Here is a 16583-nt window from a genome sequence, read left to right on the forward strand (position 1 = left end):
ATATTTCGACTCCTCTTCCAAGTTAACCAAATAGGTCCAAATGATATTCCAAAACATATTTTGAGAATGCATGAATACTAGAAGAGAGCTTATTATAGCATAGATGAATGTCGCATTGGACAATTCTTGTAGCCGAACAGGCCCTTAGCACAATTGTGAATTTCATAAGAATCCACTAGATCAACTAATTGTCAAAAAAGTTTTCATCCTTTGGCTAAATCATGAATTGGGTTAAATCATCAAAATTATGAAGAGTTTAAAAAAAGTATCAAAACGAGTTCTCATAAAATCTTCCCTCATAAGCACTTTTTGGAATGATAAAATCTTGGCATTTGTTATTTCCCTTCCAAACAATGGTTTAAGATTCCTTTAAATAATTGATTATTAGTAATCTTTTAATTATTTTACTATTTCAAGGACATAACATAAATAATTATTTTTATGTAGTTAAAATATGATTTTTGATGTTGAAATATTTCTAAGCTCCTTAAATATCAAACTTCATGAAAATTGGTATTAAAAAATAAAAAATTCTAAGTAGTTTGGAGAGCTTGTGGAAAGTTGAAATTTCTTTTGAAAAGTACCATTCAAGTCATCTTGATTATATATTGGAACTTTCTAAGAAATTTGAAAAGAACTAAAAAATGGACGTTTCAATCATCCTTTTCAAAAGTGATTATCCTCGAGAAATGCAATTCAATCATTGATAGATTCATATAATAAAATACAAATTTTGATGTCAAAATATTTCAAAACTCTCCAAGTACAAAACTTCACAAAAATTGTCCTTTCAAAAAAAAAAAATTTAAGTATGGAGAGCCTAAACAATGTAGAAATTTCATTAAAAAATTTACTTGGAGAATGTCAACTTTGATGCAATTTCTTGAACTCACCGCCATTGGTAAAATTACTATCCATTAAAGTTGACATTCTCCAAGAGTTTAAAACTTTGCAAAAAAAAAAAGGAATAGACTAAAAAGAGACATTATAGTCATCCCTTTTGATAATTGCTTGTGCTTATGCAATGCGAACTCAATCATTGATTAATTTTAGATAAAACCCAATATGTCTCAAAAATCTTAAATCATTGTAAGAATTTATTTTATTGAAATATATCCCCAAATAAAGCCTTCTTCATTCTTCTTGATTAAAAAACAACAAACTATTGCAAGAATTTTATTGCACACTTTGAAAAAATATTTTTCCCTTCTACGTTACTATCACACCACTTAAATATAAATTTCAAAACTTTTACAATAATTATTTTCATTTCAACACTATTTAAATCATGGCCATATTCATGCAATAATTTTCTTTCTTGAATTAGTTCCAAGGATATACCAATAAGATCAATAACACATTCCTTCACAAATTAATCCTTGTCAAAGATGTTGATGGTCCTTCCTTCCATGAAAAGGCATAAATCAACATGTGTACAAGCTATAACTTATTTATATATGATAGTTACAAATCACATATATTTTTTCTTAACCCAAATAGCAATTATGTTGGCTAGTGTCTCCATTCTCTTTATTAGATAATATTTAATGACATTTTCCTTTAACTCAAACAACCATAGGGGGATTAATCTTTCTATACCATTTTAAAATGGACGCACTTTCCTTTTACATCCTTTTAGTACCCTTTCCATAATAACTTTCTTGAACCATGGATGGACTTGTGCTCAATGTCTCTTTTTTTCCTCTCCCCTTCCATTTCATTCTTCTTCATCATCTCTTTCCTTCTAACATGGTCTTCTAGGTGTCACTTTGCTATCCTTTTGACCATATCATTTTGTTAGCTTCCAGTTTCACCTACACCTCCTTCTAGACCTTTATGAGGCCAATTTTTCCTAACAATTGGTACTAGGTTGACTTGGAATAGACTAGGTAAAATTCACCCTAGTCTAGGACTAGGTCAAACTAAGTCAGACTAGCACCCAATGGTTGCAGGGTTCGGGGCCCAAAAGTCCTTGAGTTTGCCAATTAATTAATTTTACTCCCCCATCAACCTGAGTTATTTTACCTCCCAAAAATCAATATTAATGGAGGCTTGGAGGCTTCATTTTCATATCTCATTCTCAAGACATATCATCTCATCAAGCACTCAAGGAAAGGACTTCAAACATTTAAGCAAGAAAATCTTCTTCAAGCATTCAAATATTCTTTATGGGCATTTCTTCAAGATCTAGCTCTTGTTTGTCATCAAGGGAGGAGATCTACATTAAGGCATTCATTATCTTCTTCATTGATGCACATTTACATCCATGACTCCATGATGTTATTATGGTATTTCCATTGCAATTGTGGAGATGTCCTATATCTTTCATATTGAACTCAAGATCTACAACATACATCACGACAAATCCTTTTTGACAGGGGTTTTTACAAGAAAGGTGAACATGTACTTTTATATTGTTTCTTTTACATTTATATTTATCATTTATAGTTGATTCCTTAACCTAGGGCTTGAGCAATTCAAGTCCTCCCCCAAAAAAACCACAAAAATCCTTATTTTTTGTGTTTATTTGCAGGATATTAGTTGAAGCTTGCATATTTGAAGCCTACTCCTCAAGAGCTTTCTGGAGAAGTTTCTTGTAGAGGATTGGACTATGTCAACCTAGTCATAGGATGTCCTTCCAAGTGGACCTAGTCCTTTAGCTCCCTTTTGCTACAAGATTTCTAGATTTCATTCCTTTCGTCATTTCATTATGAGATCTGTGGCTCAATATTTAGAAAAAGGTTTAGATCCATGACTTTTGGAGCTAAAATACATCTTCCTCTACACATCTCAAGGTGATTATTTCATATCTTATTTTCCTTAATATCTTTACCCTAGATCTGTATCTTAATTTGGCTAATTATATACACATAGCACCTAGGTTTATATTATTTAGGAAATTGGTTCAATTTGGCATTCACATTATCCTATTAAGGGCCAAAGAGTACATTTCCTTTTATTGCATTCACCTTTATAATTTGAATTTAGTATTGGTGCCCTTCTTCTTTTGGGTTCTAGCTATTCTAATTTGGATAATAAGTGGAATCATATTTAGAAATTCCCCTCTTTTCCTCGCATACATAGTTGAATGGCTTAGCAGCTTAGATAAATGGAGACTATAACCCTATTAAATTTTCTCCCTTCCCCTCTAAGTATTTTGATGACCCAACCTTTGTCAAATCTTTTTTTTTGGTGTTAGATCAATCCTTTTCATTTTATGGGATGTTTACCCTCTTTTGGTAAACCTACTCACTTATCCTCTTTTCTTTTTTGGAGTTAGCTTGTTTACATTAGGTGTTTACCTTGTTTTTGTGAGCCTAACATCTTTTCCTCTTCTATTTTATTTTGTAGTTAGATTTGGCTATCTTATTAAGCTAGATTTCTTTATCTCTTCTTTCAATATTAGTTTGCATTTCATGTTTAGATCTAGCTTGTATGCATTTCACTCATATTGCAAAAAACTTGTTTAAAGCATTTTCAGTCATTGCTCTATCCCCTTCTCCATAAAACAACATCCTCCTTTAAGATATGTTTGTCCTAAATTAAATCAATCTAGGGTATGTGATGTTTCTTTTTCCTCTCTTGTGTCACCTTATAGGGAACCATTAGAGAAAGATTTTGATTTTAACCTCTCTCTTAATGTTCTTTCTCTTTGTGATGGAAAGTTAGAGATTTATGTTAACCTTTCTCCTAATATAGACCTTATCTATTAGGACACTTTTGGTAGGGATGATTTTGTACCTTCTTTCAACTCCATTCCTTTTTCTTCCATGGTTTCTTTCTTGATAGAGATATTCTTCCCTATGATGATTCTCTTGTTTGGGATGAACCATTGGATGATGGCATGGACTAATCTCTTCCTCATGAAAGAACCTTACTTCCAAACAATGATATCATCAATGACACCTCTTCTATCTCATTTTCACCTGACATAGTTGATATTTCTCCTTCTCCTAAAATATACCTTCCTCTTAGGGATATTTTAGCGTAAGAGAAGGACATTATAAACACTTTCATCAATGTAACCTTGCCTTCATTCGATGATAATAGAAGAGGTGTATCACTAATGGACATCTACAATCTCTATTCTAAATATTATTTAAGATAAGCAGATATTAATAATCTCCTTAATCTTCTCTCTTCTAGTGATGCATCTATAGATAAGTAAGCTCTTAATAAATTTAATTTTGTTCAACCTATTCTCACTCTCAATGGTTACCCTTCATCAAATAAACCTCTCATCACCCTTAAGAGTTTTCCTTCCATAACTCTTAAAGGGGAACATAGTGATTCTAAAGATTATCATATGGTATCTCACACCTATTTTACAAGAAACAATCTTCAACCCGCCACTTCTCTTCTAGCTTCTCAACCCGTTCTTCCACCTTGTCTTTCTTAAAATCTTGGGTTGTATTATCATTTAGTATCATAGTTTTTGATTAAGGAAAATAGGATTTATCAGGGCCTTGAAACCCATACAAAAAAAGGAACAATCATAAAAGATCACTTAAAGTAACAACAGTAACTAAAATTAAACAAAAGAAATGTCTCCTTGCAAAAAGATAGGAACCAATGAAAAGCCAGGGAGAAAGGACAAAAATCTAGGCCACCCCAAAAAAAGCCAGGTTGCTCAAGAAATCTCTCTTAACATTTCAGCTACATTAATTTTGAACTCAGAAAGTTTGCTTGTCATCTCCTTCATTTCTGAATGCTCTTTATCAAGATCTGAAGTATCCTTCTTCCTCATGCTAGATCTTGTGCGCTTTCTAGAGAAATCCTCTAGGGTATTTTCCTTGGCGCTATGGGAGGTCAGATCCTCATCCTTGTTAGCTAATTAGTCCTCCATATTGTTGTTAAGGATCTTGAGGTTTTCATTGGTTTCCTTAAAGATATTGTAGCTTTGTTCCACAATAATCCTCAAGGAGTTTTCATTTGCTATCATATTTGTGTAATACCCCCACCAGGATTTCTCTTTGAGAACTTCTTCAAACATCTCCTACATATCATGAAGCAATGAAAAAATATTTATGCACTCTTTGTACTCCATTTCCCAATCAAGATAACATCAATCACTTTTTATAATTAGTGCATACTACATCATTCCCACCTCAATTTCTGTTTTCTCATGAGGATTCACCTCCTAAAGAGATCCAAGATGGCTATAACACTCTTATGGTAGCTTTCCTAGTCAATGGTAACCTTATTCATTGAATTCTAGTTGATAATGCATATGGGCTATATGATTATAGTATGGATATGTTCAAACAATTTAATGTTGATCTTTTACATATCAAACCTGATAGTAATTTTATTTGTGAATTTTCTAATGTTTTAAATAAATCTTTAGGCATCATCACTTTACCTATCAAAGTGGGCTAATTATTTTGGATATACATTTTCATGTTATGCCCAGACCTCTCAATTGCAACCTTCTTTTGGGTAGACCTTGGTTATATGCTATGCATGTTGTTCCTTCAACTCTTCATCAAAAAGTCAAGTTTATCTATAATATTGTCATGTATACTCTTCATGCAGATACTAAACCAAATAGTTGACTAAATGTTGAGGAACAAAAAAATCAAGAATCTAATTATGATCATCCTTCTACAAGTACCCTTCTAAGTTATGACTAAGGATCCCTAGATTTCAAACCAACCTTTATTAGGGAATATAGAGTCAAGGACCTCCCATTCACAAGAAATCACACAGCTCCTTTCTTCACCAACTTTGTCTCTAGGTCCACTCATGATGAATCTATTAAATCTAGTGATAAAAATTATATGCTCTTAGGCAATGGGGGGCATACGAACTCTTTAACACCATCATTGATCATAATTTAAGATGTGCTCAACAAAGTATTGAATCTCATTCTTTGTCCACATACTCTCCTCATGTATCTTCTCCTACTAATCAAGAACTTATCTTACCTAAGCTTATTTGAGCTAAGGTGATTGCCTAAACATAGAAAAAAAACATAGTCAAAATCTTAAGAAGCATTTTTTTTGCATGTATCACCATTATCATGATGACTCTACTAATTATGTCAAGCTTTACATTATAAGATCCAACAACTCATTACTAATGAGGCTATTCACATATCTCCTTATAATGAGTTCTCTTTTACTTCTAATCTCTTTAAGTAACATTTAAGTCACTATTATGTTTCTCCATGCTATGTAATTTTGTTGGCTTTTTTTCTAGAGGCTCATTGTGATACATGGTTTTCTTTGTGATTATCATAATAGGTTTGTTTTCTCTTCTCTTCTCCCTATCCAGGGGGGGCAAAGGAATCGTGTCCTCACTGATCCACTATTTCATTTGGTTGTGTGTTATTTTTGTATCATGTCACATCTAATCTTATATTAAATTTTCATGGTATCTATATCACTAACCTTGGAGCCTCATAAAAGTGTATCCTCTTTTTTCAAAGATTTCCTTTTTCATTCCTTGCATATTTTCTCTAAATTCTACCCTTCCATAACCTCTTAGGAGTTGTGACCTCTTTGGTTTGGTCTAGGTGTTGCTTGTGGATACTATCTTGATGTTGAAATTGTCTTTTCCTTCTTCATTACTTCCTTAAGATTCCAAAATAAGAAATTATTTTTCCACCTTAAGAAGGGGGGTGGGGGGTGGGGAGGCATACATGTCCCCATTATCTTTTTCATTTATTTTTATTTTTCAAACATGCCATATAGAGTACAGTGGCATAACACAACTTGCTAGGTCCAACTACTCTATCTTTTTACATGTCTTGGATTAATTGACTAGCATGCCACACACATTTGATAGACCATTTGACCTATCCTAGCATATGTACAAAACATTCTCATAATATGGAGTACTATATCATGGGAGTATAAAGTTGTCATAAGGTGAAAATTTGTGGGATTAACTATCAGGGATACAAACTTGCTAGACCATTCAATCATCCCCTTTTCTTTTCTTTGTGGGATTGACTATTGAGAAAAAAAATCCATTAGATCATTTGATCCTAACTCCTTTTATTTTTTTGGATTGACTATCGGGCACACAAACCCACTAGATTATTCAACCATATCCCCTTTTCTGTGATTCACAATAAGGAATACAAACCTTATTGGAAAAGTTGATCACCCCGCTTCTCTCTCTTCCTTTCCTATTAGTGATATCTCTCTTATTATAAATTGGGATATAATGTAGACTCAAGCTCCTTAGGGAAAAATACATATTTTTAGTGTGGATTAGAGTACCTTATCCTTTCTGGCTTAGTATGATTTCTAGGTTATCTTTGAATCTATGCATTATTTCTACCTTGATAGTTTCTTCGTCTCCTAAGTTGTGATAATATCATCTTTTTATTTTTATCTAATTTACTATAAGTTTGAAGAAACTCATACTCCAACTAAAATGGGGAATAAATGCACCATCTTAAAATGGACACACTTTCCTTTTAAGATCTTTTAGAAACCTTTCCATACTTCCTTTCTTGGACCATGGATGAACCTGTGCTTGATGTCTCTTTTTCTCCTCTCCCCTAAAATTTAATTCTTCTTCATCATCTATCTCCTTCTAACATGGTCTTCTAGGTGTCACTTTGCTATCCTTTTGGCCATATCAATCTATTATCTTTTAGTTTCACCTGCACCTCCTTCTGGACCTTTATGAGGTATGGCTTTCCTAAGTACCTTTGGGATTAGGTTTACTAGGACTCAACTAGGTTGACTTGGACTAGACTAGGTCAATCTAAGTCAATTTAGTCCCTAGTGGTTATGGGTTCAAATCTCGAAAGCCCTCATGTTTACCAATCAATTAATTCTACTCCCCATCAACTTGAGTTATTTTTCTACCCAAAAATAGTATAAAAGAAGCCTTGGGGGATTTATTTTCATATCTAATTCATATATCATCTCATTCTCAAGACAATTCATCTCATCAAGCACTCAAGGAAAGGATTTCAAACATTCAAGAAAGCAAATCTTCTTGAAGCATTCAGAGATTCTTTATGGTCATTTCCTCTTCAAGAACTAGCATTTTGTCAACCATCAAGGGAGAAGATCTACATTAAGGCATTCATTATCTTGTTCATTGATGCACATTTACATCCATGGCTCCATGATGTGGTTATGATAGATCCATTGCAATTGTGGAGATATCCTACATCTTTCATATTGAATTCAAGATCTACAACATACATCATGACAAATCCTTACTAACAAGGGTTTTTACAAGCAAGGTGAATATTTAGATTTATCTTGTTTCTTTTACATTCACATTTCTCAATTTTGGTTAAATCCTTAACCTAGGGCTTGACCAAGGAAAGCTCTCCCCAACAAAACCACAAAACCCTTCTTTTATGTGTTTCTTTGAAAGATATCAATTGTATCTTACATATCTAAAACCTACTTCTCTGGAGATTTCTAGAGAAGTTCATTGCAGAGTCATTGGACTATGTCAACCTAGTTGTAGGACATCCTTTGAAGTTGACCTAGTACTTTAGTTCCCTTTTTTTGGATATTTCCAAGTTTTTTTCCTTTTATCATTTCATTCCAAGATTGTGGCCGGATATTCAAAAAAAATTTAAGATCCATGACATTTAGAGCTAAAATACATCTTCCTCTATGCATTTCCAGGTGATTCTTTCAAATTTTATGTCCTTTCATATCTTTACCCAAGATCTATATCTTAATTGGGCAGATTTTATAGACATAGCACATAGGTTTACATTATTTAGGCAATTAGTTCAATTTTGCATTCACATTATCCTATTAAGGGCCAAAGAGTACATTTCTTTGTATTACAATCCCCTTTATAATTCAAATTTATTGTATGTTCCCTTCTTCCTTTGGGTTCTAGCTAATCTAATTTGAATCATAAGTGAAATAATATTTGGAAATTCTCCTCTTTCCCTTACATACATATTTGAATGGCTTAGTGGCCCAAATAAGCAGAGACCTACAACCCTATTAAAGTATCTCCCTTTTTCCCCTAAACACTTTCTACTCCACAATTATGAGATTTAACAAATTTTGATTTCATTTTGCTAATATTAGCATCTTGAAATACAAGAATAGCTAGAAGAAGAAAAAATCCATTTATTAAGAAAAATATTGTAAAGGTTAAAAATCCTTTCCCAAAAGTTGAAGATCGGTCCATTTCTTAAGTAAAAAACCTTGATCATCCACTTATAATATTAATGGAAATAAAATCATGTGATAATTGAAATGAATGATTAAATAGCTATGCTAATTTTTAAACCTTGTTCCCTTATCTTTCATGCTACATTCTTTTTGTTACCACAATGATTTAATAAACTTAGTTCACGAGCTCTTCTATATATACTCAACATTTAAGTAGCCCCATCATTCTTATCCTATGCTACTTTGGTTCATGGAAGCTTTATATGAATATCCTAATTGCACTGTAGATTTATTTACTATGTAGAATGCTTCTCACATATCCTATATTTGACTCATGGTGATTTTATCGTCTAAAGATCTTTTGGTTGCACTTGAGATTTCCTCACTAGAAAGAAAGCTTAATGCACAACCTATCATTGTCTAGTGATGATTTCCACCATTCTATGGTGATTTTGAAAATGTAATGTCCCATCATCTTGTCATTCTAATCCAAATTATTAGATAATATCTTGGGAAACTTCTTTTCTAGTCCTATGAGACTACACTCGATGTTCTTCAAAAATACTATTAAGATGTTGAGTCTCTACTATACTATGAATACCAAATTAACTATGAAATATTTCATACTCCTCAAATTCTTCTTAATATTCCCAAGCACAACTTGAATTCAAATTATAGTTCTTCTAGAGATCATTAATTCATTAATTATTTTTGTGTCACCTCATCTTTGTTCCTCAATTAAACCCCATACCATGAATAGAGATATAATATAAATGTTTAATCAATAGTGATGCTTAGACCTTACATATTCCTAAATCAAAATATTTATTATTTTCCAAAATATTAGGTCATCAAATTTTTAAAATGCACAATTACTATTTTTGCATGAATAATGTGAAATATGCTTCCATTCTTTGCTCCACACCACCGCCCTTCTCTCTTACTTGTCTCTTCATGATGCTTCTCAATTTGACAACATAGAAAGGTTGTCCAGGTATTAATAAAAGATCATGCAAGCCTATCACATTTTCCATAATGGATTATGCGTGTTATGATGGTAAACTCAAGAGTCAAGTTATAAATCTTAAAATTCCACGACAACCCATTAGTCTAATATCCATTTAATAAAGTTGCCAACTTGGATAGGTGTCTACCATGATGTTGCCACTTCTTACTATGTGGGAGATGTTAAAATATTTGAATTTAATTAAAAATATTCAAATAATTTTTACATATTTTCTCAATTCCCATGATAAATCCTTTCCTTTTGTAATTCTATGAATATTTAACAAAGAGTCTCCTTTCCATGTAATTTTGATATGGAATTTTTTTTTCCATTTTAAAAGTGAATAATGCAACTCAATCTTTTGTCTCATTGTTCATCCCTTTATCAACTTATTGGCTCTCATTTCCACTATACTCTTACTCTAATCCCACATTATGAATTCTACTTGTGTAATGCCTACCCCTACTTAACTTTTCTTATTTGTTTTGACCGGATTCTTTTAAGCCTATTCTATGATTATGTTTTATGATTAGCGGTGCTTGATTAAATATATATGTGTTGACTTACTTTAGTACTAGCTATTCTAGTTATTTCATGGTTGTTTCAATAATGATATAGGTATGTTCATTCAATGATTTCAGTTATCTCATGATAATTAGTAGATGGATTGTTTATATGTAATTTCTATGGTTACTTACCCCATACTTGCATATGTATGGTGTACGTGTACATTTTCTTTATGTTTGACATTTCTAATGTGGTTGAGGAAGGGAGTCGTAGTCACCTACTAGTCAGGATCTACAAGATGTACCACTTCCTGTCATTGCCTATTTAGTTTAGAATATATGCGTTTGTATGCATAGATTTTATGCAGATTGCAGGTACCAAGTATTGACTTCCTTGAATTGCTAGGATGAGTGTACCCTATTGTAGTATCTCAATGGTATAAGTGGGGAGATAACTCTTGAGTCCAAATCCTAACCTAATCCATTTGTCCTAGAAAATAAGACAAGTATCTGAGTTAGTTTCACCTTTCTGAATTCATCAAATGACATGAATTCATGACTTTGACCTTGAAGTTTGACTTTGTTCTTTGACTTTCAGTTGAGTTATCGTATTTGGTTTTGTGGGTATGTTATGATTTTTTGTTTTAATTAAATCAAATTAAAAGATAATTTAATGATAATTTAATAAAGAAAATTCAATATTTAATTATATTTAATTAATTGAAAAATTAATTAAATAAAAGAATTAAATTTAAAAGTTTATATTAAAGTTATATTTTTCATATTTATATTTATTTTAATAATTATTTAGGAGTTTTATTTTTATAATAAACTCTAAATAACATTATTAGTTAAATTAATAAATATTCTATAAAAAATGTCTCGTGAATTAATTTAATAAATGAATGAAACTTAAAGATAAAGTTATGGTTCTAATTTAGGCGTAATTATATTTGTTTAATTTAATAATTATTATTTAGGAGTTTTATTTTAAATAATACTCTAAATAATATTACTAGTTGAATTAATAAATATAATATTAAGACATCTCGTAATTAACTAGAGAGAGAAAACATAAATTTAATAAAATTTATTTTAATTAAATTGCATAAAATGTATGCATGAAATTAAAATATAATAAAGTAAGTAAAGAGAGAAAGCTAATTAAGATATTTTATAATTAAATATCTAAAATAGTTGTCCATGAAAAGGTAAAAGGTAATAAAGTAATAAACAGAAATCGATCAGCAAGTTCCCTTGCGTGATTGCACAATTAGAGCCCTAAATTTAGGGAGAACTCTTTATCATATATCTAGAGCTCATTTTGCAATTACATAGGTTTTGGAGGAGCAATTTGAAAGAGGATGGTTTTCAGAAAAAGGGAATTGTTGCGCATTCTATGCGTTTGTTGTTTTACCATAAGATTTAGGTAGGATCTCATGGTTTAATTGTACAGTGGATTTCCATTCTTCGAATTCATGTCTTCTCTGTGTCTAGATAAATCTATTTTCAGAATTTTAGATTTGGTTGAAACCCTTGTGTTGAAATTTACTGTTCTTTGTCCTTGATTTTGTTTGTGAATAAATTAATCAAATCGAAACCCTTGTTTGTTAAACTGATATTGGAAACCATCATTTGATTTAAATTGGGTGATTCGTAATGGATTTGATTAAATTTGAGATAGGGGTTTTGCAAAGAAAACTAGTTTTAAATTACTAAATTTAATTGTTTAAATTTCATTGCTCTATTAGATCTAGTTTGGAAAGTTTCCAATTTTAACAAGTTTTCATTTTTGGAAATTTCCCATTTTTAGTAAGTTTCCATTTTTGGAAGTTTCTATTTTTAGTAAGTTTCTATTTTTAGCAAGTTTCTATTTCTGGAAAGTTTTTCATTTTTAGAAGGTTTCCATTTTGGAAAGTTTCTATTTCTAGCAGGTTTTTATTTTTGGAAAGTTTCTATTTTTAGCAGGTTTCTATTTCATAAAAGTTTCTATTTTTAGTAGGTTTCTATTTCAAGAAAGTTTCTATTTCAGGAGGTTTCTATTTTGGGAAAGTTTCTATTTTTGGAAAGTTTCTATTTTTAGTAGGTTTCCATTTTTGGAAACTTTTCATTTTTTGCAAGTTTCCTTTTTGCGAAGGTTTTTCTAAAATTTAATAAATTTAAAATTATTATGGTAATAACTAATAATTATTTATTAATAATTTTAATAAGTATTGTTAATATTTGAAATTTAAATTTTTGAAAATTTGATTTATTGCTTTATTATTTAAATATAATTCTAAAGTAAATTAAAAATCAATGAAATTAATTGGGAGAATTAATGTTTTCTTTTATAAACTTGGATGTGTTTATATGGTTCAGATATATGAAAATGATTTGTAATACTAGGGAAATTTTATTATTCGAAAACCTTAGTAATTATAATACTTTGAGAAAATGAAAAGTGAAACCCTAGTTTTGAACATTGAATCTTGTGTTTGTTTTGGTAATGAATTAAACTATGAAACTATGTTTACGTAACTTTATATGATTTGTTTAATCATTTGAGATTCTAGTAAACTCGAGAAACCTTAGTGAATTTGACAATTAGAGAAATGAAATTGAAACCCAAATTGAGATTGAAAAACATTATGAACTGATATACTTGATAACAAAACTGAAAACTTGAAAACCTATAAGTGAAAATGGAATTGTGTGTTTCCTAAGCCTAATATATTGTGAAAGTTACTTTTGTATGTACTCTTTTTATGACGTGTGATTTTATTGTTGGGTGTCAGATTGATTTAGTACTTTGACCAAATGAGGATGTTTACCAGAGGCTCAGGAGTTTTGTTTTGTGATGCCATGATGATATTTTGATCATGATCTTTTATACTCAACCATGGTAATGTGTCTTGTATGCTCTATGAGATGTTTTGATCTATTGATTGTTATTGCTTTCCAATGTTCTTGTGTGAAATTGAGGTGAGTGGTGTGACCTATTTGATATAATCTTTGAGTCTTCGATCAATTGTTTTTGGAATTGCTTTCTAGTTGCTTGTATAGGACTGAGGTGATTCTATGATTTATTTTTGGTGATGTCATGTTGTGACATGGAATTGGTCTATGTGTACTTGATTTTGGGATCGGTCTTGTTAGAATGATCATATTGGTGGAATCCATGATTATGATAAGTGATTTTCGATATTTATTAGTTGCTTGTTTAAGAATTGATGTATGGTATGTGGTCTTTTGTGATTCTTTTTTCTTTACTACACTTGGGGTAGATTATCTATATGTCATGTTGGGAAGTGGCTCACAAGGGAGGTCAAGGCCCTAAAGAGGCTAACGGGTAACCCATTGTAGGTTATTTAATAAGTGATAATATTTCATTAAATGGGTTTAAAATAAATCAATAAGAGTCATTATTTTCCTTGCCCATGCCTAGAGTGCTAGTATAGTCTAGGATGGGAGTAGAGAGGACACTTGGTTGTGACCATGCTTCGTTAGTATGCCTTGTTAGTACAAAAAGATACTAGTGCCGCATAGAGTCGCTAGGGGCCCAAAGGATTAAAACACTAGTTAGGTAACCTTAGAGTTGGTTCGTGCGATGACACTTGTCCACATGCATAATTGATTTCCTACGTGTTTGTGTTGCCTTTGGGATTAGTTGATACTTGTGTCTTGGTACCTTTTGAGATAGTTTGCCTTCAGGTGATTCCTTGAAGAAACCCTAATAGGGGATGATATTGTAATAGGGGAGATCTCTCTATCCACAATTTTAGGGAACTACCCCTGAGTTAAGTCCACACATCCCAACCTAATGGTGGTTGAAATATGTGTCATCTCTTTCTTCTCTTTAATCCCACCTCTTGAGCTAGACGGTGAGGAATAAAAAACCTCCACTTGCTTCTCCTCCATGTTCCCCTCACCAAACTTTGAAGCCTTCTCTTTGATCCTTTATTTAGGATGGCCCATGTCCTTCGAATCTAACTCCTCCTGTAAGACCCCTAATCTCAGTTTCCTTTTAGCATTGGATTTCACAATTCACCCAGACCTCCTCCTTCGACCTCTCCCCTCATCCTTTGATTCCTCCAGTTCCTTCCCTTTTCCTTTATCCAACTTCCCTTTTTAACCTAAGGGGGTGGACTTCAACTCAATAGGGAACCCACTAGGAAAAGGCTATGGGGTAGGGGCTCTAGGACCCATGATTCTAAGGGGAGCTTGTTGGTCGGGGGTTGGGGTGAGTAGGAATATCAATCTCAACTATCCCAGGGGGGACCAAAGCAAGGTGAAATTGATATAGCTGGAACATCAACCCTTGGTGCAAAATGGTATAATTAGCACCCTTCCTCATTTTTCTTTTACATTAGTAATCATATCCACTGAATCAGGTAATAGAAAGAATGGAATGGAAATAAAGTCATGGTGGTGGAAATGGTTTAGGAGAGGGAAATGATAGTAATAACAAACACCAAACATCCCTTCCAAAGTTAGGTACTTCATCAACATTAGATAGACCTCATTCCATGGCTTAGGGAGCTTCTCCCACATAAATCCTCCTCTGTGTCAAATAGATTCTTTCCCTTCCAAGAAGAAGTGTTGCAGACTCACTTTGTTAGCCACCCTTGTCACTTTTTGACATTTCCTACCCCTCATAGCAAGACCCATCGCCAGAGAGATGACTTCCTTAGAGATATGAAATGAGATGCCATTAATCATGACTCTTTGGTCCTCCCAAGAATTGATAAACTGTAGGGAACAATTTTCATCATACCCATCCAACACCTCCATAAACATGATGAAACCACCTTCCTTCAGCATGTACCACACCATCAGCTTCCTATCATTCTTCTCTATCATGGAAGGCTCAATTCACAAAACATCTCCTCCCATCTCTACAATTTCTCCTAAAACTCTCTTCTTCTCCCAAAACCAAAAGCAATTACTAAGAATGAAGTCACACTAAGGAATAAAAATAATAGCCCTTAAGTGGACATAAAGACTTTTATTGTCAATAGTAGTAACATCCTTTCTAGACATAAATGTCACATGTTGACTACCTCTATCTCTTCTCCAATCTTTTCCATCATTCCCAATACTCTCAAACCATTTATAGTTTGAATTTTTACTCATCCCAGTGTACAAGGACAAACACAAAAAAAAATCATTAAAAATCCTTTCATCTCAAACTTCAAAATTCTTTCTTTTTTGGGCCATGTGAATTTATTATCACAAATACCTTTTTCGCCACTCCTTTCCATCTATCCATAATGACTCTATCCTATCCACCTACTTAGCAATAAGTCACTAAAATTTAAAATGATCCTCCAGCTAGGTTTCATCATGCTTGATATCTTTATTCACTAAATCTCTTACCAAATTTGACAAGGCATTAAATTCTCTCCAACATCTTAGCCCCTTCACATTTAGGCCTAAATTCATCATTCCATCAGCCACCCCATTTCCCTCCCAAATAATATGATTCAATTCAAATCTATTAAAAATAAATAATAAGTGTCTAATGTCTTCTACAACATATTTAATAGCCAACCCTTCCTTCATGATGCCTTTAATAGTCTTGATAATGATTTTGAGTCACCTTCAATCACCATGTTTTCCCATCCCACACTAATCACCAATTTTAGACCCCAATAAAGAGGCATTGCTTCCATATATTGTTGGACAGTTTCCCCAGCTATCCAGTATAAGCCAATAGTATCCTACCCTGCTATCTCTTACTATACCTCCTTCTATTGATTCATCCTTTCTGGCAGCACCATCAAAGTTGAGCTTAACCTAGTTCTCAGTCAAGGGTTTCCATTGTGTCTTTCTTCTTGCCAACAGATTGGAAATATTAGTCTCCATTATTCCCTCCTCCAAACTCCAACACTTGGAAATTTTGATATCCACTTGATTAGGGAGGAACGGTGGCTTTCTCCACCTGTTAGACTTCATATTCTCAACTAGAAGTTA

Source organism: Cupressus sempervirens, chromosome 11, assembly GCF_028749045.1.
Source record: "Cupressus sempervirens isolate cs-2001-9-10 chromosome 11, ASM2874904v1, whole genome shotgun sequence".
NCBI classification, from domain to species: Eukaryota; Viridiplantae; Streptophyta; class Pinopsida; order Cupressales; family Cupressaceae; genus Cupressus; species Cupressus sempervirens.